The sequence below is a fragment of the Rhinoraja longicauda genome, chromosome 2, assembly GCF_053455715.1.
Source record: "Rhinoraja longicauda isolate Sanriku21f chromosome 2, sRhiLon1.1, whole genome shotgun sequence".
Taxonomy (NCBI): domain Eukaryota; kingdom Metazoa; phylum Chordata; class Chondrichthyes; order Rajiformes; family Arhynchobatidae; genus Rhinoraja; species Rhinoraja longicauda.
This window is the reverse complement of record NC_135954.1, coordinates 89,659,299-89,684,281: the sequence shown is the minus strand read 5'-3', so window position 1 is coordinate 89,684,281 and position 24,983 is coordinate 89,659,299. Positions and strand designations below refer to the sequence as shown.

Genomic DNA, 24,983 nt, shown 5'->3' with positions numbered 1-24,983 from the left:
CGGGCCTGTCCTCGGTCGACTGCCGGCGCACACACACGGGCGACGGCTCCCCGGCCCTCCACTCTTGCCGACGTCCCTACTCGCTCGCCTACATCTATCCTCGCTCTGCCGGCAGCCTGGCCCGATTGGCTCCTTGGCCGGGCCTGGTCCAGCACAGCTATGCTGTGCTCGCCAGGAGTGCTCTTGCTTACATCGGACATCTTGGTTGGCAAGACAGCAAATACCCATGAAAGGGTGGTGATGTCAAGTGACATAGTTAGATTTTAGATTTTTTTAAGATTTAGAGATACAGCGCGGAAACAGGCCCTTCGGCCCACCGGGTCCGAGCCGCCCAGCGATCCCCGCACATTAACACTATCCTACACACTAGGGACAATTTTTTTAATTTGTTTTTACATTTGCCCAGCCAATTAACCTACATACCTGTACGTCTTTGGAGTGTGGGAGGAAACCGAAGATCTCGGAGAAAACCCACACAGGTCACGGGGAGAACATACAAACTCCGTACAGACGGTGCCCGTAGTCAGGATCGAGCCAGAGACTCCGGCGCTGCATTCGCTTGTTTTGAATCTATTTAGTTAATAGATGAATGAAGACAGCAAATAAAGTATTTAACTACATGTACAAGGATTTCCATTTTGGTGTTTGGGGGTGGGATGGGAGTGTGTGGTGGATTGGTGGTTAATGACATGGAGATGAGTGGCGATGGGAGAGGGAAAGGATGAATCTTGTACCTGTCAAAATTAATGACCAAGAGCTAAGAAAGGGAGCACTGTTCTATATTTTGCACCCAGTCTCAGTATCAAGTATTCCCATATTTGGATATGAAGTCAACGGGCTGTTTATATTCTCCCCGTAATGATATGCTGTAACCACTGAACTCAGAATTGCTTAGTCCCTGGAGTGCTATGATACACCATAAACAATGTATATTTGTTTTGACAATATGAAACTCTATGCACAATGATTATATGACTCCCCACTGTGGTAAATATTAGGTGTAGCTTGAGAACACAGTCTGGCCACCACCAGTCTGCTTCAAAACTAATGTATCCTGATCAGGAATCAAAAAAGACATTAGCAAAATAGCATTTTAAATTTTGTTGTATATTTGTAAATTGCAATGTTTCTGCGTTGATGAATAATCTTTTTTTATGTACAAGATGACATAACGGTTGGGAAAAGGAATGCAGAAATCTATGTGTTGCCAGTGATTACATCATTGAAGATGTCCTTTAAATTTAAAATGAGCCATGCGATTTGAACTGCTAATAGTTGACCAAGAATCTGGCACGGTTCTGGAGAAGGAATTGCATGACTTACATAAATTTTGGAACTCATTAAATTCAAAAATAGAATTCAGACACTAATAAAAAAAATAGGTTTCAGTAGGGAGTGTTTCTTGCCATAAGGAATCCAAAATTATGTCTCACTTGTGCAGTGAAGAATGCTATGATGCCATCTTGATAATGACATGAGAATGTCATTTTCTCCGAGATCTTCGGTTTCCTCCCACACTCCAAAGACGTACAGGTATGTAGGTTAATTGACTGGGTGAATGTAAAAATTGTCCCTAGTGTGTGTAGGATAGTGTTGATGTGCGGGGATCGCTGGACTTGGTGACTTGGTGGGCCGAAAAGGCCTGTTTCCGCGCTGTATCTGAAATATGAAAAATGTTTGCCAATGGTCCTGAATGATATAGATTGATGGTAGACAATGGAAATGTGGTGACATAATTTGAGCAGAAGTGCATCCATCGAATGTGACATTTGTCATGTTTACCAAAACGGAAGAATGAAATTCTGATTTGCAGCAGCATAACAGCCTATGAACACAGTACTCAATAACATGATAATAAAACAAGCAAGAAGTTGTTCAATAAATTTAAAAACAATATTAGTGCAAAACAAAAGCCCAAAGTCCCTAGTTGTAACCAAGACAGTTCGTAGTTTGAAGTTTAGTCGGTATTTGTAGTGTTCTTTTGAAGAATTCCAAAGCAGCAGACGGTAATCATTCATCAGGAACATCTTTGTTACTGAGGATGCAATTAGCTCTTTGTTCATGACTCATTTCTTTAGTCTTTCTAAAGTTATGTTTAGAAGTCTGTACTGGTCCCAGGAAGTTGGTGAATTTCACAGAAACAATTTAGACAGAAGAAAGGTTGTGAAAGGACAAACCAGTATGAAAATTGCTGGAGGAAAATAATTTCTGCATTGCCAGCAGGACTTAATCCATTAGGATTTATTCTTGTGCTTGTGGGCAAATACCTAACACCTGGCTGCAGGTGGACTTGGATAATAAGTTAGATTGTAGTTCAATCTGTACATCAGTTCATTTTATAGTCATTGCTCCATATCGCTCATCCTTAATTATATTACCATTTCAATTAATTCAATATCCACAGATTTCTGGTGGGAACATTTTACATTCCATTGGCTGAAGAATTGTTTTCTGGATTTACTTGCTCCTCCTGCAGGATGTCGGTAGTCGATGGAAACTTCCAGTGTTCCTGAGGGCTACATCTGCTACAGCTACAGCTCCTGACTGACCGAGTGTGTGAACCCGAGCTGCAGCTCAGCCACCTCTGGATTGTCCCGAAAAATGGGAGTGTCTTAGATAGGAATTAGGGTAAGGTGGTCATTTAAGATGTAGGTAAAAAGTGGGAGTGGGGTTCACTAGGAAAGTGAGTAGGCAGAGAGTGGAGGAATCCCTCCACAACAAAGATATCCTTTTGGATATTGTTTGGAAGAGATGAACATTCAGAGGAGAGCAGCAGCAGACATGCCTGGCTCTAAGGCACAACAGGGTTAGGTGAATTCAGACAGTGCTCTCGTGAAAGAATATTCGCTCGTGAAGGGAACAGGCAAGACATTCTGTGGCAGCAAATGGTACTCCAAGATGGGGTGTTGCTTCCTTAGTGCCAGGGTCCAGAATGTCACAGAACATCTGCAGAATATTCTCAAAGGGGAGACTGAGCAGCCGGAAGCCATTGTGCACATCGGCACAAATGGCATAGGTAGGAAAAGAGATGGTCTTGCGGAGTGAAGACAGAGAGTTGGGCAAAAGGTTATAAAGTCAGTGACAGTAATTTCCAGATTATTCCTGGTGCTGTGTGCTATTGAGCGTAGGGATGGGACAGATGAATGTGTGACTGGGGACAGTGTTTCAGATTTTTGGACCTTTTAGGTTCTCTTCTGGGGCAGAGATGACCTGTGCAAGAAGGACAGTTTGCACCTGAACTGGAGGCTGATCAATATTCTGGCAGGGGAAATGGAATCCAATGTAGGAGTGAGGCAGGTGGAAGGCTAGAAGGCTGTACAGGTCAATTACAGCAAGCTTGGTAGATAGTATAGGTAGAATATGACAGGGAGTGAGGAGAGACTGCTAGATTAAATTGCATTTACTTCAATACTAAAGGTCTGACAGATGTGGCAGATTAACTCAGGGCGTGGATAGGTAGGTGCGACTGGGATGTTATTCCCATTATGGAGACCTGGCTAAAGCAGGGACAGAACTGACAGCTTAATGTTCCATAGTACATTGACTGTAGGTGAGAAATGAAATGGCAAATGAAATTTAATTGAGATAAGTGTGTGGTGTTGCCTTTCGGGAAGTCAAACCAGGGCTGGACCTTCACAGTGAAAGTAAGTCCCTGGAGGAGTGTTGTAGAATAGAGGGATCCAGGAGTATAAGTACATACTTTCCTGAAAGTAGCATTGCAGTTAGATAAGGTGGTGAAGAAGGTTTTGGGAACATTGGTCTTTGTTGGTCATAGATTTGAGTATAGAAGTTATGTTACAGTTGTAAAGATGTTGGTGAAGCCACATTTGTAGTATTTTTTTCAGTTTTGGTCAGAATGGATGTCATTAACTGGAAAGAGTGCAGGGATGATTTACTAGCATGTTGCCAGGTCTCAAGATCCTAACCTGTAGCGAGAAATTGGGCAGATTAGGACTTTATTCCTTGGAGCATGGAAGACCAAGGGGTGATCTTACAGAGGTGTATAAGAACCCGAGGGGAGTAAACAGAGTGAATGCACAGGGTCTTTTTCCCCAGATAGGGGAATTTTGAACCAGAGGACGTGGGTTTGGTGTGATTGGGGAAAGATTTAACGGGAACCCGAGGGGCAAATTACGCGCTCAGAGGATGGCAGGTATATGGAATGAGCTGCCAGAGGGACATCTTGTTCAACAAGAATGTGTGGGCCGAAAAGCCTGTTTCTGTGCTGTGTGACTGTGACACTAATTCAATGTTTAAGATTCTTCAATTTGATCTGAGCTTTTCAAGCTTGGGTTTCCAAGGCACATGTTTGGCTTCTATCATTCTTGGTGTCCAGTATGTTTTACCTATTCCGAATGGATCGGAGTATTGGGGGAAATGTATGAATTTATGAAATGAACTTGTTGATATTGCCTAGTCTTAATTTGGTTTGTCAATGCAGAGATTAAAGGAATGCACATATTTAGGACTTAGTAAATCACAGTGGAGTTCTCTAAATTCCCTGACACCACAGTCCTGTTAATAAAGATAATGAGAGTCAACTTCTGTATGCGTGTGGGGGAAAAAAAAGCAAAGAGCCTGCTTAAGGGAGTAACTAACACCTCATTGACTAACTCCCAAAACCAACAGTGTGTTTTTGTTTGAAGATTGGATTGTGCTGGAATGCTTTTCTTAAATACTACTATCTCGAATCAACACAATTGGGACTCATTAGTAAAGTCCTGGTTTAACAATAAATTGAAATAAAAATTTTATTGTGAAAAATTGTCAACGCAATGGTCTAAGTATAGAAACTAGAATTACAATATCATTATGAATTTATGCTGATTTATTTGGTAAATCTGGCCAACTTCATTGTGATTGAGAAGCACATTTTAGTTTAGTTTAGAGATGCAGTATGGAAACAGGCCCTTCGGCCCACTGAGTCCATGCCGACCAGTGATCATCTGTACACTAGTTCTACCCTATAACTGGGGACAATTTACAAAAGCCAATTAACCTACAAACCCGCACGTTTTTGGAATGTGAGAGGAATCTGGAGCACCCAGAGAAAACACATGCGGGCACAGGGAGAATATATAAGTTCTGTACAGACAACACCCGTAGTCAGGATCAAACCCGGTTCTCTGGCGCTGTAAGGCAGCAACTCTGGTGCTAAAGGCAGCAACTCTACTGCTGCACCACTGCTCTACACATTTTGGAGGTTGGTAATCTATAATTTTACTTTGCTGTGCTGAAAAGGTGGCTGTAAAGGGGATTCATGATCTACAGTGAAATTAATTGATTGTTGTTTTGAGCCTATCTCTTGGTTTTAATCTGCGAGTGGTCTGAGTTGTTGATGGCATGTTGTGTTGAGAAGGACCCAGGTGTACTATTTTATTACATTTGGGGAGTGTTTTGGGGAGTGTCAAGAGTGTTTTACTGTCTTATATCCCGAGACAGAACAATGAAATTCTTACTCTCAGCAGCACAACATAGTAAGCATGGTACTCAGCAGATAACATAATAAACAACAAAAAGAAGTTCAATACATTAAAAAAAATATATAGTACAAAAACAAAGTTCAATGTCCTGAGTACAATCAAGGCAGTTCTGAGTTTAGATGGAATTTATTGAGCGTCAGAGTTGGGTGCTGCTTGTTTTTCAAAATAGTACATTTAGATTGAACTTTTCCGGTTAGTGTTGCCCCATTGTTAACAGACAGACAGAAATTATAGAACTTGCATGTGCCATTCAAAATGTCTTGAGGATCCTTCCCATCAATGTGGTAACCACCGGCAAATCGGAAATTATTGGAGGGCCTAGAGAATACAGGGAAGTGGGATATGAAGAAGGAAGAGGCCACACTCTTTTTGCTGCTACCATCAGAAGACAGTTCAAAGAACAGATTTCCATCATCCATCAGGCATAACCCTAGCTCAGCAACAAACCACAGCAGATTTTTTTTTTAGCATTGTCGTAATTGCTCTACATAGTTTTTGTTGCACTATCATGGTCTGGTTTATTGAGAATAACTGATAATTTATTATATGTTTGGTATTGTTGTTGCTTCTAATGTGCCTGCAAAGCTGCAGCATGTAAGAATTGCTTTGTGCCAGTTCAAATGACAAACATCCTTGAAAATAAATCTATAACATAGAAGTGTGACTGTTTTCTCTCGTTTTCCATTGGCACAGATTATGCAGGTTTGAAAGCTGCCATGGTAACGCAAGTGGTGTGTAAAATGCTGTTTTTGTCTGCCTGATCCCATTGTTTCATAAATAATCATGAAGGCAGCCAACTTAACATAAAATGGAAACTTGTAAGCTGTATCTGCTGGAGACGGATTAATTTTAATAAAGCCTTCCATGGGGAAAGAAGAAAAAAGACCTCAAACTCATTGGGGTGAAATTGGCTTCAGAAAACCATTTATCATTTATTCATTAGTTTGAAAAAGTTATAGTAGCTAATCTAAATACTAGTGTTGCTCTGAATCTTTCTTATATATATACCTGTCCAAATACTTCTGTTAAATGTTATTATTTTGCCTACATCAACTACTTTCTCTGGCAGCTCGTTCCATACACCCACCACCCTCTGGTTGCTGTTAAATCTTTCCACTCTCAGCTTAAACCAATACATTATGGTTCTTGATTCCTCAATTCTGGAAAATAGTGTGAATTCACCTTATGTATGCCCCTTGTGATTTTAATTTGAACACACTTCCCAAGTACTATTTGGAATAGAGTTTCAAAATTTGATGAAGTGGCAAAGAACAATGACATATTTCCAAAATCGGGATGTTGTTTCATTTAAACACGAGTAATGCTGGCACTGTGATCTTAAGATCCTACTACCTTTGTACTTCTAGAAGGTAGAGGTTGTAAATCTGCCAGACCTGCTGCAGCCAGTATATTCTACCTGTGGCAAAGAGAATGAATGATCAAGACGGTGAATTGTCCAGTTGAATTTATTGTCAGATGCATGTTTACTCTGTGCATGGGTTATACATAGATTCCTGATAGGGTGGGGCTTCATGCCTGAGAGTAGCAGCAAGAAGGTGGCATGGCCCGTGGCGATGATACTGGGGATTCTTGACAATAGAGGCCATTTTCTTGAGGCCTATCTTTTAATGATGGGGAGATTAAGCCCTTAATGGATTGGGTTGGATCCACCAGTCTCTGCAGCCTTCTTGCAATCCTATGTGCTGGAATTGCCATCTAACCCACAATGCAGTCAGGATACTTTCTACAATACGTCTGGGATATTATTCAGAGACATGCCGTAATCACTTTCAACTTCTAAGTAATTAAAGGCACTATAAGTTTGATTCAGGACAGGTCGTCCAAAATTGTAATACCCTGAAACTTGAAGATGCTAACTCTCTCCACTGCTGACCTACCAATGAAAACCGTCACATGGTTTTCTGGCTTCCTCTTTCTGAAGTCGACAATAGTTGCTTGGTTTTGTTGAAATTGAGTGAAATAATATGAATTCAACCTCAATGTTGAATTGTGTTCAACCTCAACTTTATCCTGGTACCACATATAAATTCAAAGTGTTAGAACTGGAACGTCCCCAATTCAATAATATGCTGTAAACGGCAGGATCTCCTGACAGTCTTGCATGGAAGCTGGTCAATGTAACTAACAGTTCCTGATGTATGATGAGCATTTGATGGCTCGGGGCCTGCACTCGCTGGAATTTAGAAGGATGAGGTGGGATCCCATGGAAACCTACCGTATAATGAAAGGACTGGATATAATGGATGTGGAGAAGGTGTTTCCACTAGTAGGAGAGACTAGGACCAGAGGGCACAGGCTCAGAATAAAAGGACGTACCTTTGGAAAGGAGATGAGGAGGAATTATTTTAGCCAGCGGACGGTGAATCTGTGGAAATCATTACAACAGGTGGCTGTGCAGGCAATGTTTTGGGTTTTTTTTGAAGCGGAGATCAGTAGGTACTTGATTAGTAAGGGTGTCAAAGATTAAGGGTAGAAGACAGGACAATGAGGTTGAGGGGGAAAAATTGATCAGGCCTGATTGAATCATGGAATAGACTTGATGGGCAGAATGGCCTAATTCTGCTCCTATGACTTATGAACTAACAAAGCAGATTGGCCCGACTCTTGAGGCTACAACATGGCTCGAAATCAGTGAGGATCTTATTCAGTCAGATTTGCCTGCATATTGCTATTCACTACGAATTATAACCAGAAGATAAATATTGTAGGTAGATAAATAATGATCCTCCTCACTCTTCCAGCAGTTTGATCTGTTCTAAGTGTTCTCCCCGTAACTTGCCCTAACACGTTGATCTTTGACAGAGATGGAACTGAAGCACAAATATTTGAGCAGCTGAATACTATTGAAGCTTTCGGGGGGAAGACAAAATCCCAGCTTCACCCACACCACCTCTTGAATGCTTCGCGGTCTATAGTGACCTTGTTGTAGTGAAAACAACAGACTAAAATAAAACCCTCTATTGAACTCGATCTACAAGTACACCTCCCTTTAAATAGCACGGGAGAAGAGGGCTGCCTGCCATACGTTGGATCAGGCCAGTAAATTGAACACATGGCATTAGCTGTTTTACTAGTTCACTTTGACAGTGATCTTTTCATATCAGCAGAACAACAATTTTTGCCATGATCTGCCTATTCCATTGTCCTGGTATTGCACACCTGTATCTATCTGAGTATCACAACTGCTGCAAGCTATGTCAACGTGAACTTAAATCAACCACAAAATGGTATAGCATGTTTGAAATTATTAGCAGCTTTAAAGTAAGATAGAGCATTTAATTCAAAAATCATGTCATAACTATTTAATATACCGGCTGCTGAAAATGAATTATCCCAGAGACTTCTCAGTACAAGGCTCATTAGAAATCATCTGAGTCAGCCAGAGACTCTACCTGAAGGCCTGTTACCACCGATGAAGCCGAGGACTTCATAATGCACGGCTTTTTGACCCAAGAGGTTTGTGTGCTGAATGATCCAGTGCTGACCTTTGGCTGCAGTGCTGAATAAGCCTCCAGCCCCTGCACACTTCTTTATTTAAATGGTAATTAAGGCAAAATTCAAATTTAGACTTTGTGTAAAGTATGTGTCACTATTGGAACATAAACAGTACTCATTCTTTCACTTCAAGCATAAATTACCAAAAACAAAAACCATCAAAAGTCAAATGATAGTTCGGGTGATATTAAACACAGGCATCGATATTTATAAAGCTCAAAATCTACGCTATTCAGATTGAGAGATATGCGTCAAAAGCGGGCAAATGGGGCTTGCACACAAGGGTATATAGCCGTGCATGAATGAGTTGGGCCAAAGGGCCTGTTTTTTGTACTGTAAGAGTCAATGACCACAGAACTATAGCAGTTCAAGAAGACAGTTCAGATTAATTTCTCGTGCATTTTGAGGATATTGCCTGTGAACCCAGATTCCAAACTTGAATGAAGCTATAAAAACAAATATCATGCATGTGATATTTTACAGTTTCTTCAGTGAAAAGGTTGTAGAAACACTAATCAAGTGGTTCTGGTGCACTTGTATGATGCCTTATTATGCTGCTGAGCAGTGACTATGATTGCTTAAATGAATAAATTTAAAGGTGTGTTTGTAGATTAATATGGCAACCAATTTATGCGAAGAACGGTCCAAAAATTGCTCTGGTTATTTGGTATTTGGAGGGCAAAATGTGGCTTTTGTCACACGGAGGGCGGTTTGTTCTCCTTGGGAATGATAATTAAAACATTGCACTGTTTTATTTTAGAACAATTGTAAAGGGATCATAAATCTTACTTCAGCCTCTGATCCAAGGGGTTGCACTGCCCTGCATGCTTCAGCATCCAATGTTTGTGTAAATTCTTGAGTGTTCTAACTTGAAGGAGTTGTGTGCCTGTTTATATTAGAGCACAGAGGAAATGAAACATAAAACATAAAGATGCTATGTTAAGAAACAAATACCAACCAGAAATGTTCAAAGCGATTTAAGAAATCTTCTGTTATTTTAAGAGTGAGACCTTTTGACTTGAAAGGGGACTAAAATTATCACATTCAAGAGTAAATAGCTTAGCTTGGGTCGTTTAGGATCCTCCATTAGTTTCCTGTTCTTTGTTTAACTCCCACCTAATTTTGCAGTTTGCAAAAGAATTTTCAGGAAAAATTGACATGAGATGCTAAAGAAATCATTGGCCTGATCTTGCTCCCAAGAATATACAAGCATCACTATTTTTAGGAAGCAGGTGTATTAAATTACAGCTGTCACACTAAACAGCTTGTGCCAGTTTTTTTGTGTGGAAACTTTCATTGAACAGCTGCACCTTTTAGTTTTGCTTCAAAGGAAATTGAAATAGGAGAAATGGCAAGTTGTGGCCTCCAGAGATCCCCCTGTGTATAAAAACATTGAAGTTTGGGAGCACCAAAAGAATTGTCTAAACATGCTAGGACAAACACCTGGGCAGCTCCAACTGAGCACAGGAGGTGAATGGGATTGGTATCTGTTCCAATGGGAAGTACTTGAAACATATATTTCAACATTTCAGCAGTTTTTGGTAGGTATCAAAAACATTAGGTATATTTCCTAACAAAATTCAAAGTGTTGGATTAAAAAGCAAGTCAGGCAGCATCTCTGGAGAGAAGGAATAGGTGACGTTTCGGGCCGAGACCCTTCTTCAGACTATCATTTTGGGTCGAGACGCTTCTTCAGTCTGAAGAAGGGTCTCAACCCAAAATGTCACCCATTCCTTCTATCCAGAGATGCTGCCTGTCCCGCTGAGTTACTCCAGCATTTTGTATTTTGTTAGGAAATATACTTAAAGTGCTGGAGTAACCAGCAGGTCAGGCAGCATCTCTGGAGGATAAGAATGGGCGCCGTTTTGGGTCGGGACCCTTCTTCTGAGTTCAGATTCTGATCTCGCCTATCCTTGACCCCAGAGATAGACACAAAATGCTGGAGCAACTCAGCGGGACAGGCAGCATCTCTGGATAGAAGGAATGGGTGACTTTTCGGGTCGAGACCTTTCTTCAGATTGAAGAAGGGTCTCGACCCAAAACGTTAGTCTGAAGAAGGGTCTCGACTCGAAACATCATCTATTCCCTTTATCCAGAGATGCTGCCTGTCCCACTGAGTTACTCCAGCATTTTGTGTCTATCTTCAGTGTCAAGTCAAGTCAAGTCAATTTTATTTGTATAGCACATTTAAAAACAACCCACGTTGACCAAAGTGCTGCACATCTGATTAGGAAAAAAAAGAAACATACAGTGGCAGGCAGCCAAACACAACGGCGCTGTTCAGTCCCGCGGCCGAGCCGTGCCGAGTGATGGAAGGCCCTGCGGAAGAGACCTAAAAAAAAAAAGAAAGATTTCGTACATAGAGGCGGTTGCGATTGGCCAGAACTGACGCCTCTACGTCCGAGATCGATTCACGGACACGGAATTTTTGGTTGACACGGGAGCCATAGTCAGCATCGTGCCGCCGACCGACCTCGAGACCCGATCGGGTAAGACAGGGCCTACCCTCATCGCGGTTAACGGCAGCCCCATCCGCACGTATTGTACGCGGACAATGTCCCTGGCTTTCGGCACCCACACGTACGAATGGCCATTCATCATCGCGGAAGTCGGTCAGGCGATCCTGGGCGCAGATTTCCTCTGGGCCTTTTCACTAGTCCCCGATGTCCACGGTAACGGCCTTCGACCCTCCGCCAGCAGTGATGAGCCCGCCGCTCCGCCGGCCGCCACCCCGCCCAGCCCGACTGTCCAGGCCGTTGTCGCGGCCCCCGACCCGTATGCTGCAGTACTGGCGGAGTTTCCGGAGCTGCTCGTCCAGCGGTTCGATGCCCCTTCTGCCCGGCACGGCATAGTCCACCACATCCGCACCAAGGGGCCCCCCGTTTTCGCTCGGGCCAGGAGGTTACCGCCCGACAAGCTGGTGGTGGCGCGAGCAGAATTCAGGAAGATGGAAGAAATGGGCATTGTCCGTCAGTCCGACAGCCCGTGGGCCTCGCCGTTGCATATGGTCTCCAAAGCATCTGGGGGGTGGAGACCATACGGCGATTACCGGCGCCTCAATGCCATCACCACGGCCGACCGCTACCCCATACCGCACCTCCAAGACTTCTCGTCTGGGCTGGAAGGTGCCGTGGTTTTCCCCAAGATCGATTTGGTGCGGGGCTACCACCAGATCCCTGTGCGCCCGGATGACATACCAAAGACTGCCACGATCACTCCGTTCGGGTTGTTCGAATGGTTGCGTATGCCTTTCGGTTTAAAGAACGCGGCACAGGCTTTTCAGCGACTCATGGACCGTGTTGGTCGAGATTTGCCTTTTGTTTTCATTTATTTAGATGATATCCTGGTCGCCAGCCCCTCGGAGCAGGAACACCTCGCCCACTTACGGACGGTATTCCGGCGGCTCCAAGACCACGGGCTCATCATCCAACCCTCCAAGTGTCAATTTGGCCTCCATTCTCTTGATTTCTTAGGGCACCGAATCACCCCTGCCGGCGCCACCCCTTTGCCCGAGAAGGTGGAGGCTATCCGTGCATTCCCGTGGCCCACCACAGTGAAGGGGTTGCAGGAGTTCGTGGGCATGGTGAACTTCTACCATAGGTTCATCCCGGTGGCAGCACGGGTCATGCGCCCGCTCTTCCAGTGCCTCGCGGGCAAACCTGTGGAGTTAGAATGGTCCGCGACCGCTGAGTCGGCCTCTGCAGCTAAAGCGGCTCTGGCAGACGCCACCATGCTTGTCCACCCGAGCGCCTCCGCCCCCACGGCCCTGACGGTCGATGCGTCGGACGTGGCGGTGGGAGGGGTTTTGGAACAGCAGGTGGGTGGCCTTTGGCAGCCCTTGGCGTTTTTCAGCCGACAGCTGAGTTCGGCTGAGCTGAAGTATAGCGCCTTCTGGCTCTCTATTTAGCCGTCCGTCACTTTAGGTATTTCCTAGAAGGCCGCCCGTTTGTGGCCTTTACGGACCACAAACCGTTGACTTTTGCTTTTTCCAAATTGTCCGACCCACGGTCGGCCCGCCAGCAGCGGCACCTGACCGCCATCTCAGAGTTTACTACCGATTTCCGTCATGTCGCGGGTAAGCTTAATGCCGTTGCTGATGCCCTGTCTCGGCCTGCCGTTTCCCCCATTTCAGCGGTGGACTGCGAGGTGGATCTCCAGGAGCTTGCGGAGGCACAGCTCCTGGCAGACACCACCTCGGCATACCAGTCCGCCACTTCGGGGTTGAAGTTGGCTCAGGTGGCCTGCGGGCCTGCGGGCACAAAAGTCTGGTGTGATGTTTCCCTTCCCCGCCCCAGGCCGGTGGTGCCGGCCTCCCTCCAGCGCCGGGTGTTTGATGTCATTCACGGGCTGGCACACCCGTCCATCCGCTCCACCTCTGCCTTAGTGGCCGCTCGGTTTGTGTGGCATGGCCTGCTAAAGCAGGTAGCCGCTTGGGCCCGTTTCTGCGTTCCTTGCCAGACCGCTAAAGTTCACCGCCATGTTCAGCCCCCGGTGCAAGAGTTCGTGGTTCCAGCGGTCCGTTTTTTCCATATTCATGTGGATTTAGTTGGACCTTTACCTTCCTCCCGGGGCTACACTCATCTGCTCACGGTGGTGGATCGATTCACCCGGTGGCCGGAGGCTTTCCCGTTGTCCGATACCTCCGCTGCCTCTTGTGCCCGGGCCCTGGCCCTCCATTGGGTGGCCCGTTTCGGTGTTCCGTCCGTCATTACCACTGACAAGGGATCCCAGTTCACCTCTACCCTCTGGGCCACGCTGGCGGAGCTGTACGGCTCCCGGTTGCAACACACCACGGCGTACCACCCACAGGCTAATGGGCTCGTGGAGAGGTTCCACCGGCAACTTAAGGCGGCCCTTAGTGCACGGCTGGAAGGCCCGGACTGGGTAGACCAACTTCCCTGGGTCCTTTTGGGCATCCGGACTGCTCCTAAGCAGGATCTCGGTGCTTCGTCCGCGGAACTAGTATATGGCTCGCCACTTCGAGTGCCCGGGGATTTCCTGCTGGAGTCCTCTGGTCAGCAACCTTCAGTCCCGTCGGTTTTGGCATCACTCTGGGCACGCGTGGGTTCCCTGGCTCCGGTTCCTACTTCGCGTCATGATGTTTCATGGTACATGAACCGCCTGCCTTGAAGGACTGTGAGTTTGTGTTTCAGCGTAGGGATGCCCATCGTTCCCCGTTGCAGAGGGTCTATGAAGGCCCGTTCTGCGTGTTGCGTAAAGGGACGGTCACCTTCACCTTGGATGTGGGCAGCAGGAGTGAGCTCGTCTCGGTGTCCAGGCTCAAACCTGCGCACTTGGATCCGGACAGCCCTGTCCTGGTCGGCCAACCGCCTCGGCGGGGCCGTCCTCCTGCAGTTCCACCCGATCCGGGACCCCCTGCTCCTGTGGTTCCGGCAGCCCCTCTCCTTACTCGTTCTGGTCGCGAAATCCGGCTCCCTACTAGGTTCCGTACCTCGGGTTCTGGGGGGGGGGTCATATAGCGACCATAGAGATTGGTCCTGGGAGTCGAACTGTCAGATTGGCCAGCAAGGTCACGTGTGGGTGCGACCGTAGGGATTGGTTCAGGGAGTGAGTCCGCTGATTGGACAGCGTCGTCACGTGTGGTTTTGGCGCCCAAAATGAGTCAGTTAGGAGAGTTCTTTGAAGTGAACAGTTAGAATTAATGGTTGTCTAATCTCGTTCGTTATACTTTGTGATCGAATATTGCTGTCGCAATAAACTTCTTCAACAAAGAACGAGCCTCCAGACTCGCCATACCTTCTTGTAATTTTATATACTTCTGTCAGACCTTCCCTCTACTCCAGAGATATCCAACTTTGTTCAACCTGTTCTTATAGTTAATGCTTCTAATTCAGGCAGCATTCTGGTAACCCTGCACAGCCATCCTGTTATGATACTGTCAATCACTGGAATTAACTTGGGCAATAGAATATGGGGAGGGGGGGGGGAGGGTGAAGAAGAGGAGGGAATTGTAGGCAATATGTCTTTGTTGCATTTGGCCATGCACACTTTTTCTTGTATTATGTGATCTTGCCATTAATGATCAGTTTCTTTCCAACAGATTAACATGGGGGTTCTTTCAGATAGTAACATTGACCAGGTTTGCTCACAGTAAAAAATATTGTTTCCCTTTTTAAAAAAAACAGCGATGGGTTAGAAATAGCAAGCCATTCTCTCTGTGAAAATGTTATTGCTTCCTTACCCATTTTAAGATTAACTCGCACTCTTGATATAAGTAGATGCTTACGTTTTTGCACAGGTTGCATGGGTAAAGAATTAAGGCAGGGGTCACAGATGAAGAATATGGAAAATTACGCTGCACATTGCAGTTGAGCAAAGCTTAAAAATGTTAACTCCTGGCTGCGAAGCTTGTAAGTTGTGATCTTTGTGGATATAGACATGGTTTCCTGTAGCACAGAATCAACCTCTTTGTCCTACTGTGATGACCATCATGCATTCATCGGTGCTAATCCCGTTTAGTTTTCCTTTCATGCCCGCATTAATTCTTTTTCCCCCTCTCTCAATTCGCCTGCCAGCCACCTCTTCTAGCTGCAATTTATAGTAGCTAATGAAATTACCAACTAGCACGATTTTGGCATGTGAGAGAAAACCAGAGACCTAGTGGAAACCCACATGGTTGCAGAGAGAATGTGGAAATTCCCCACAGACGGCATCAGAGGTCAGTATTGAACCCAGGTCTCCTGGAGCTGTAAGGCAGCATTGTTAATCAGTGTGTTGCTGTTCTATCATACAGAGGTTACATGCAGGCCATCTGAAGTTTGTATAAGTTGTGAGGAGATTGTTAGAATAGTGGTAAAGTTCTTCTGTGTGCCAATATCTGAAATGTTGCCATGTTGTTGAAGTGAATTCTAGAAAAAGTGTGACAGCTGCAGGATGATCTGTATATCTCCCCCAGTTCTTTGAGAAATCCTGGAAAATGTGTGGGTTCTTCATTGAGAGATGAATGAAAGACTGCAGTTTTTTGTAGATTATGTTGAGAAGTACAAATCATGCAGATTGCAGAATTTATAGAGTAACATCACAGTAAAGAGTTTCAATTGATTTTTGTTTTTCAAGAATTTCTCCTTTCACAAATTTGTTCATTTGCTTATTGGAGGTAACCAGAATTTGCTTTGTAACACAAACCAGGAAGGTAACGCTAGATTCTCTGCAATTTCCTTTCCCAACATTGTTAAATGTTTTGTTTTCTTATGTCTTTCTCTCATTACTTTGATAGTCATCTTTGTTATCTGCCTGACTTTTTCCCGAGCTCAGCTTTTCTATATTAACCTCTCTGTATTCTGTACACATTTTGAACATACCCATTGCATGATATAGTATGTGTTTAAGCAATGTCAGAATTGGTTTAATCGGCGTTTATGGAAGTGTTAAAGTGTTCATATTCTGGAAGTTAACAAGGTAGGAGGACTGGAAATTGTAGGGGAGACCTACTGATGATGAAGTCTTTGAGGTAAATCTTTTGTGAGGGATTTGAAACCAGATTTTGTTTAATTTATTGTCAAGTGTAGTGAAAAGCTTTTGTTGCGTGCTAACCAGTCAGCGGAAAGACAATATATTATTACAATCGCGACATTCACAGTGTACGGGTACATAATAAGGGGAATCACGTGAATAACATTTAGTTATTAACGATTAGATAAAGCCAGTAAAGTCTGATCAAAGATAGTCCAAGGGTCTCTAATGAGTAGATCGTAGTTCAGGACTGTTCTCTAGTTGTAGTGGAATGGTTCCATTCCCTGATAACAGCAAGGAAGAAACTGTCTCTGAATCTGGAGGTGTGCGTCTTCTACAACCCGGAGGTGTGCATTTTCTCATCTCTACTTGTGATAGAATGACTAAAACTGGGATTGTCCACGAGGGAAAATCAAGTACTTGAACTTGTTATACTATTTACCTGACTCCATTTTGTAAATAAATAATTTACATCAACATTCCAAATTTGTTTTCATATGTACATATTCCAAATAAAGGAATGGGAACTATTTACTTTGGACTTTAGCGATATTGCACAGAAACAGGCCCTTCAGCCCACCTAGTCTGCTCCAACCAGTGATCGCCCCGTACACCAACACTATCCTATACACTAGGAACAATTTACAATTTTAATGATGCAAATTAACCTACAAACCTTTATGTCTTTGGAGTGTGGGTGGAAACCGGAGCACCCGGGGGGAAAAAACCAACACAGTCACAGGGAGAACGTGCAGACAGCACCCGCATTCAGGATTCAACCCGGGTCAACCCGGCGCTGTAAAGCAGAAACTCTACCACTGCCCCATTGTGCTGCCTCCAAAATGATGTGGACTGATTAAAAGTTAAACAGTCTGGATCGTGGCTTTGTAATTAGATGGTATGAATCTGTACACTGATTAGACCAGATCAATTTGATGGATTTATTTTCTCTTCGAGATACTTCATTAATTTGAGTTTCATTGCTGTGTCTTAAATGCAGAATTAGTCAATGAGGATACTGCCATTTTCTCTATTCTGAATTGGTTACTGCCTTGTTTCAGATTATCTGGACTGGTTGCAAAATTTATCACGTTGTCTCAGATATTGAATTAGTTTGTGATGTGATTGCTTTATTGCACAAAACCTGCCTGTTATATTAGAGGATCTTGTAAAAATGCAGAACAGAGGGAACTAGGTATTAACCGAAAATGTTGTACTAGAAAAGTTAGTGAGCTTGAAAGCTGATAAAATTCGACAGAATGGCTTAAATCCAAGCATTTTGAAAAAGTCTGCTTTGTTTCTGTACCTGCTGTGTGACAAACAATTTATTACGTTTTTATTTGTTCTTAAAGATTTTTTTTTCACCCCACTAAATTTCAGTAATCTAAGTTAATAATTAAATTTTGCAGAAGGTTATGTTTTGGCTGTAGTTATCTCGTCAGCACTGCACCAAGAATGACATCTTCATGCCATTTTGTACAGACTAAAGGGTAGTGTTGGATAATATCATGTCAAAGCTGTGCTTTGCTCACAACAGTCACACCCTGTGATTGTACTTAATGCAGAGAGAAAGCAGTTGTTTATAATTTTAAAAAAGAAGCTAGAAAATGTATTTTAATTCTAGCATTAAAATAATGCAGCACCGAGGGTCTAGTGTTAGGGTTTTTCAAGCAATAATTTGCTTGACGAATATTACAATAAGCCAAAATATTTTGGCACAAGGCCGAAAAGTAAAAATCTTATCATACTCAAAGTAGTCAATTTCTTGAGCACCACTCCGATTGTGCTTGGTAACGTGTGGAATTCGAGAAAGGCTGGGGAAAATGTTGCTGTTATCTTGGAAGCTGACGAGTTGAAGCTCCGTCTGCACCAATCAAGCGAAGCCCGAAAATAAGAAAATGACTTTAGAATATTGATCTAATAAACTATCCATCTGTCACTTATAGCAGAACTGCGCCTTTCTCTTCGAAGAAACGGGGATGAGATTGTTGGGAGCTGGATAATTCTCAGAAATAAGTATTCATAATGTTTGCAAATTTACCATGGTTTTCATCAGGTTGTTTTTATGAGTTGATAGGAGAAATGACCAGAAAGTAATGCACGTTGGAAATGGCACAATGTTAGACAATAGACAATAGGTGCAGGAGTAGGCCATTCGGCCCTTCGAGCCAGCACCACCATTCAATGTGATCATGGCTGATCATTCTCAATAAGTACCCCGTTCCTGCCTTCTCCCCATACCCCCTGACTCTGCTATCCTTAAGAGCTCTATCTACTCTCTCTTGAATGCATTCAGAGAATTGGCCTCCACTGCCTTCTGAGGCAGAGAATTCCACAGTGAGAATAAGGCGAGAGGGAGGAGCCAAGAGGGCCCACTCACGTGGAGCCACTGAGACCCAAATCAACACCTGCAATGTATAGTAAGCTCTCCTAATATTATGTTGTCAATTTTTTTTTGTCCTTGATTGTAGCAGTTATGTTACATTAACTAAATCTTAAATAAAATAGCAAGTTCTTTTCGTATGATATCCCTATGTATTACAACCTTATTCTGACCTGTCAGGGCAAGGTTTTCTCCATTTGGGTTAACTTTGCTCTGAGCAATTTCACCACTGACTTGTGTTCTCTCTGCCCTTGCACTTATAAATGAGCATTGTTTATTTAATTTCTTTGTTGATTTTCTTAAGAGGATGAAAAATGTGATTCTACATATTGAGCACGAAATGAAACAATTATCGGAGTAGGCTAATTTGTTTTTTTTCCCTTTAATTTAAGTTCAACCTGTCAGATTGGGCAAGCCTTGAGTCTTCTGACATGCTGGAATCTTGATGCTTAAGTGTCTAAATAAATTTGTTTTTGATAGAAATAACGAGGGAGATTGAAGGGAGGGTGGTGGATGTTGTTTGCATAAATTTTAGTAAGCCTTTTGATAAGGTCCCTCGTGGTGGGCTGATCTAGAAGATTAAGATGCACGAGATTCATGGTGACTTGGCTGTATGTATTCAGAACTGGCTTATTCATAGAGAACAGAGTCTAGTGGTGGAAGGAAGATATTCTGGCTGGAGGTCTGTGACCAGTGGAGTTCCGCAGAGATCTGTGCTGGGACCTCTGCTGTTTGCGATATATATAAATGCCTTGGACCTGAATGTATTTGGGAGTAAGTTTGCTGACAACACCAAAATTGGAGGTGTTGCAAACAGTAAGGAAGGCTGTCAGAAGATACAGCAGATATAGATCAGCTATAGAAATGAGCAGAGAAATGGCAGAAAGAGTTTAATCCAAGCAAATGTGATGAGTTGTAATTTAGGAGGTTGAATATAAGGGGAGGGTATAGAGTTAATAGTAAGACCCTTAACAGCATTGACGTGTGGAGAACTCTTGGAATCTTAAGCTTCTAAAGGTGGCAGCACGTAAATGGGGTGGTAAAGAAAGCATATGGTATGCTTGCCTTCATTCCTAGGGGCATTGAGTATAAGAGTCAGAACATCATGATGATCCTCAATTAGACTGGTTAGGCTGCATTTGCAGTATTGCGTGCAGATCTGGTCATCCCAATGAATGGAGGATGTGGAGGTTTGGGAATCTTGACCTGAAATGAATTTTCATGTTGATATTGCACTTATTTTATACACCAACAAACCACCTTTTTTAAAGCAAGAAAGTCCTGGCTAATGTAGTAGCTCCAACTAAAAAGCGCAGATGTGCTGCAGTAACTCAGTGGGTCAGGCAGCATTCTCTGGAGAACATGGGCCGGTGACGTTTTGGGTCCGAACCCTTCATCAGTTTGAAGAATTATCCCGACCCGAAACGTCACAATCCATGTTCTCCAGGGATGCTGTCAGACCTGCTGAGTTACTCCTACACTTTGTGTCTTTAGACAATAGACAATAGGTGCAGGAGGAGGCCCTTCGGCCCTTCGAGCCAGCACCGCCATTCAATGTGATCATGGCTGATCATTCTCAATCAGTACCCCTTTTTTTGTAAACCAGTATCTGCAGTTCCATGTTTCTACACAGTCGCTCCAACTCCGTGTTTTAGATCTAGTGCACAGACTGGATTCAATTGGTTCATGTCGCAATAAATTGGTCGCTGTCACATTTGATTTATGGCCTTATTTACTTCAAGGCTGCTAAATTTAGAGCCCATTAATTTCTCATTGGCTAGTTATTGTCACATTCTGGAGCTTCAGTCCATACTCCAGGCCTCTGGTTATTAGTGCAGTATGCTTACTATCCCTTGGCGATGTTGTAAAATGTGCTCAGATTTCAAAGGCTAGGTTGTTGTGTCCCTGTGATATTCTTTTCCACATTAGTGCAACTCGTCCATGTTGACAAGTTGTCCAACTGAGCTAGTCCCACTTGCCTGCACCTGGCACATATTTCTCTTGACCTTTCCTCTCCATGTACATGCCCTCTGGCAGCTCATTAAGTAATTATGCCTTATTGACCTATTCTGTCTCTGGTGGTAGATTGTCTTGTTGAAATGGCACAATCTTAGTGCAGTACTAGGTAGTGCCCAATGGAAAGATAAGCAATTGCATTGATGAGGAGGTGCCAGGAGTACCTTTCAATCCTCTTGTCTGCCAATATTTGAAAGAGCCCAAAAGATTAGAAGGTGCACATCTGCCTCCATGCCATCAAGGTGGATTTTTACAGCTCCTTTAGAGTTGTACCAACTGGTGAATGCTTTTGAGTGGAATGAATCTGCAGAGTTTTACTGGCCGCTTCGTACAAGATAACAAATGGATGAATTGAAAGCTAGACTTGCCTACCTTGGGGAACTGAGGGACTGCTGTGTGCTCTGCTTTACAGAGACATGACTCGCCCCTGCCTCACCTGACTGTGTCAATCAACCGGAGGGCTTGTCGCTGCACCAGATGGACTGCATGGTGTCCTTGAGCAAGGTTTTGGAGGAGGGGCAGCTTTCTATTAACTCCTTGATGCTTTGACATGCAAGTCCTGGCAAACTCGTTTGTCCCAGAACTGAAATGTCATACAATGAAGTGTCATCTGTACTACTTGCCACAGGAATTCATTTTGGCTGTCCTGACAGTAGTCTACATCTTACCCCAGGCCGATGCTAGGCTTGCACTTGAGGAATTACACAACATCACCAGTAGCCTTGAAACAAAGCACTCCGAGGCCTTGTCCATAATAGCCGGGAACGTCTATCAGGCCAACTTCAAGTATGCTGCCAAAATACTATTGGCATATCTACTGCCGAACCAGAGGCTGCACAACTATCAAAAATGCATACAATTCTATTCCCAGACTGCACTTTGTTAAATCTGATCGCCTGGCCATGCTTCTAGTCCATGCTTACAAGCAGAAACTGTAGTGGGAAGATTCGGTACAGAAAGTTTTGGAGTGCTGGTCTAGAAACAGATGACATCCTTCGTGACTGCTTTGAGTCGGTGGACTGGTCCTTATTCGACTAACCAAGATGAATATGCTGTTACAGACTTTATTAGCAAATGTGTAGAGGCCTGTATATCAATGAAGTTGAAACGTGTATTCCCCAACTGGAAACAATGGATGAATCACAAGGTCCACTCCCAGGTGAAATCCAGGACAGCAGCATTCAAACGAAATGATTCCAAACGATACAAGAAGGTAAATAGGGTGGTCAAAAGGCTCTTGGCACGTTGGCCTTCATCAGTCACAGTATTGAGTATAGAAGTTGGGACGTCATGTTACAGTTGTATAAAACATGAGTGTGTTGGAAATGTAACAAATCTATAACTTGTTTGGCATAATCAGTTACAGTACAATTATAACAACACTGAGGGGCATCATGAAAAGAATGCTTCACATTTGTATCTCAGCTGGAACAGCTGCTCTGAGGGGATGGTGCAGTCAGCTCAGAAACGACAAGCGTGCTGAAAACAGTATTTTGACATGTGTATCTCATTGTATTATTCTCTGTTAAAAGTATTCATGTTCACTCATTGGCTTCAAAGTAGATACATTTACAAAATGCTGGAGTAACTCAGCAGGTCAGACAGCTTGACCTGCTGAGTTAGTCCAGCATTTTGTGAATAAATACCTTCGATTTGTACCAGCATCTGCAGTTATTTTCTTATAGATACATTTACAACCTGTGTCCAATATTTGCAATCTTTTAACGTTAGGGACCAAAGATCATTTAAAAAAAATGTGCTGAACCTCCAACTTTTTCTTAGTTGAAATGGAAGTTTATCATCCTGAAATCTTAATTTCTGTTTCTTTCTCCCCAGATGCTCGCAAACCTGTTTTGCATTTCTTGCACTTCCAGTTTTTAATTTGGATTCCCAGCATCTGCAGTGTTTTGGTTTTTGTCTTTTCATTGTATTCAATGGAAGAGATGTAACAGCTAGAGGACTCATGGACAAGCATAATATTTTTAAAAAGATTACTTGATTCTTATTCTTGGATAGTTAGGCAGTTGTTAATGTAGTATGTGGCTTTCTGGTACTGTTAGATATTTAATCCATAGTCAGCTTTGTACACTAGGACTCATTTTGTTGGAGGACAGTGAGAATAAATGCCTTTGAACATTTTTTTTTAAACATCAGTTAAATTAGTTTAGGCCTATGTCATCTTATGCATGGGGATTGGGAAGATTTTGAACAACTACATGAAAGATTTTGTTTCTGCTTATCTGGTTTGTACAGGAATTAGGATGTGTCATTTTTCAGCTTGAGCTTCTGTTTCTTACTGCTGCTACGTCTGTAAATCACTAACGTGTTGAGGGAGCATTCAGGGCAAGTATAAATATGTTTGCCCTTTGAGGACTCATTCTACTTATTGTGTGATTTATTGAATTCTAAACAAATTCCACAGGCACCTGGATGTGAGCTTCATCAGTCTATTAAAAAAAATCTGTTCAGTCCTGTCTCTGTCATCTGAACAAATACTAGTTCTCTGTGCTACTTCATCCATCCATCTGTCACGCTGCACAAAATGTTTTGCCAGTGTCCATTCAGAAAATTCCCTTAAGAAATGTATTCACAACTATTGCCCCATATTTCTTGGTTAACATTTTTTATTTTCTTGAGCAGAGCTGAATTCCATTGAATCACATCTTTCTAATGGGTTATCTATATACTAAAACTCTTGTTTGTTTGTTCCTGAACTACAGCCAAAACGGTACACGATAGCACAACAATGTTAGGCTCAACTTACTCACTGTCTATTGAATTGAACCACCAAGTTAAAAAGAATGTTGGATATATAGTTGTAGTGAATATAAGAAAAGGAATCGTGTTTTTCGCAAGCTTTTTACAGTTTAAAGTCATCCCATTGATCCCACAAAAATGAACATGTCGGTGTATCATGGGATTATTACATAGTTTTAGGGATCTTTTTGGGTACAGGAATTCGGTGTGAATCCTCTGTGTGCAGTGATGTTATTTGCCTGTATCTGTGCTATGGGTACAAAGCCTGTAAATGCTTAGGCAGGTTAAACCAAAGAGTTCAAGTCTGTTTCGGTATGAATGATCTGGCTGCAGCCGATGAGTCAACAGTATGAATTTTATCCCAGTTGATACCTTTAAGTTTTCATATTTTACTGATAGTCACCAACCCACTCGCAATTAATCCCCAGATTTTGGGAACTTCAACTTTTCTTCTTGCACCAATTTCAAACTGGCTCTCATGTCATTCCTGCCTTCAAAACCTGCCTTCTTTCTCCTTCAGCTCCCCACTTTGCTTTTCCCTGCTAAACTTCCCTTACTGCAAGTTTCCCCCTCCCCACTGAATTGCAATCCGAGTTGCCCCCCTCCACTTCCAAACATACTCCAGTGGTGCTGGCTCGAAGGGCCGAATGGCCTCCTCCTGCACCTATTTTCTATCTCCATTCTTTGTAGTGAGATACTTCTGATGAAAAGCCATTGCATGAATTTAGTTGTGCAAGGTCTGTTCCACTGTTCATGTTACCTAAAGGTCTTGTGTCATAGAATATGCAAGTCCGGAGGCTTTGGTGCAAACCTCTCTGACGTAACTCTTTTTATCATTCTTACAAATATGTATTCAAATATCTTGGCTAAAGAATTCAAATAATCACATTTATACAAATCCTGTAATCCGACAAAATTAAGCTTTAGAGAGCACTTAGAATGACCATGGGCCATTTATGAATCTGTACACACTTGACATTGGATGCACAAGTATAAATTGCACTGCTGTATTTTTTGAGAAAGTCACATCCAGCCAGATACTGAAATTGTCCAAATTAAACTAATTCATTGATTTAACCAATTTTCCAAATAATATTATAGTGGCCTAATTAGGGTCATGCACCCAGCAAAGAAACAGTCTTTTCAACCCATCATATCTAGACTTTGGACTATTTCTATATTGAGCACGAGTACCCATCTAAACCAAACCCATTTTTAGCACTTGGACTGCAGTCTTCTAAGTGTTGACAATTCAAGTACTTGTCTAGATACTACTAAAATATGGTGAGAGTATCTACCTTCGTAACCACCTTGAGTAGGGCATTCCAGAATCCAACCATCTCCTGATTGAAAGA

At 43.1% G+C, this 24,983-nt stretch overlaps 1 protein-coding gene across 6 annotated transcripts in view; it reads left to right on the top strand.

The window, feature by feature from the left end:
• sema5a (sema domain, seven thrombospondin repeats (type 1 and type 1-like), transmembrane domain (TM) and short cytoplasmic domain, (semaphorin) 5A) overlaps nucleotides 1-24,983 on the top strand; it is a 146,166-nt gene that overhangs the window by 13,499 nt on the left and 107,684 nt on the right. The window lies entirely within an intron of this gene.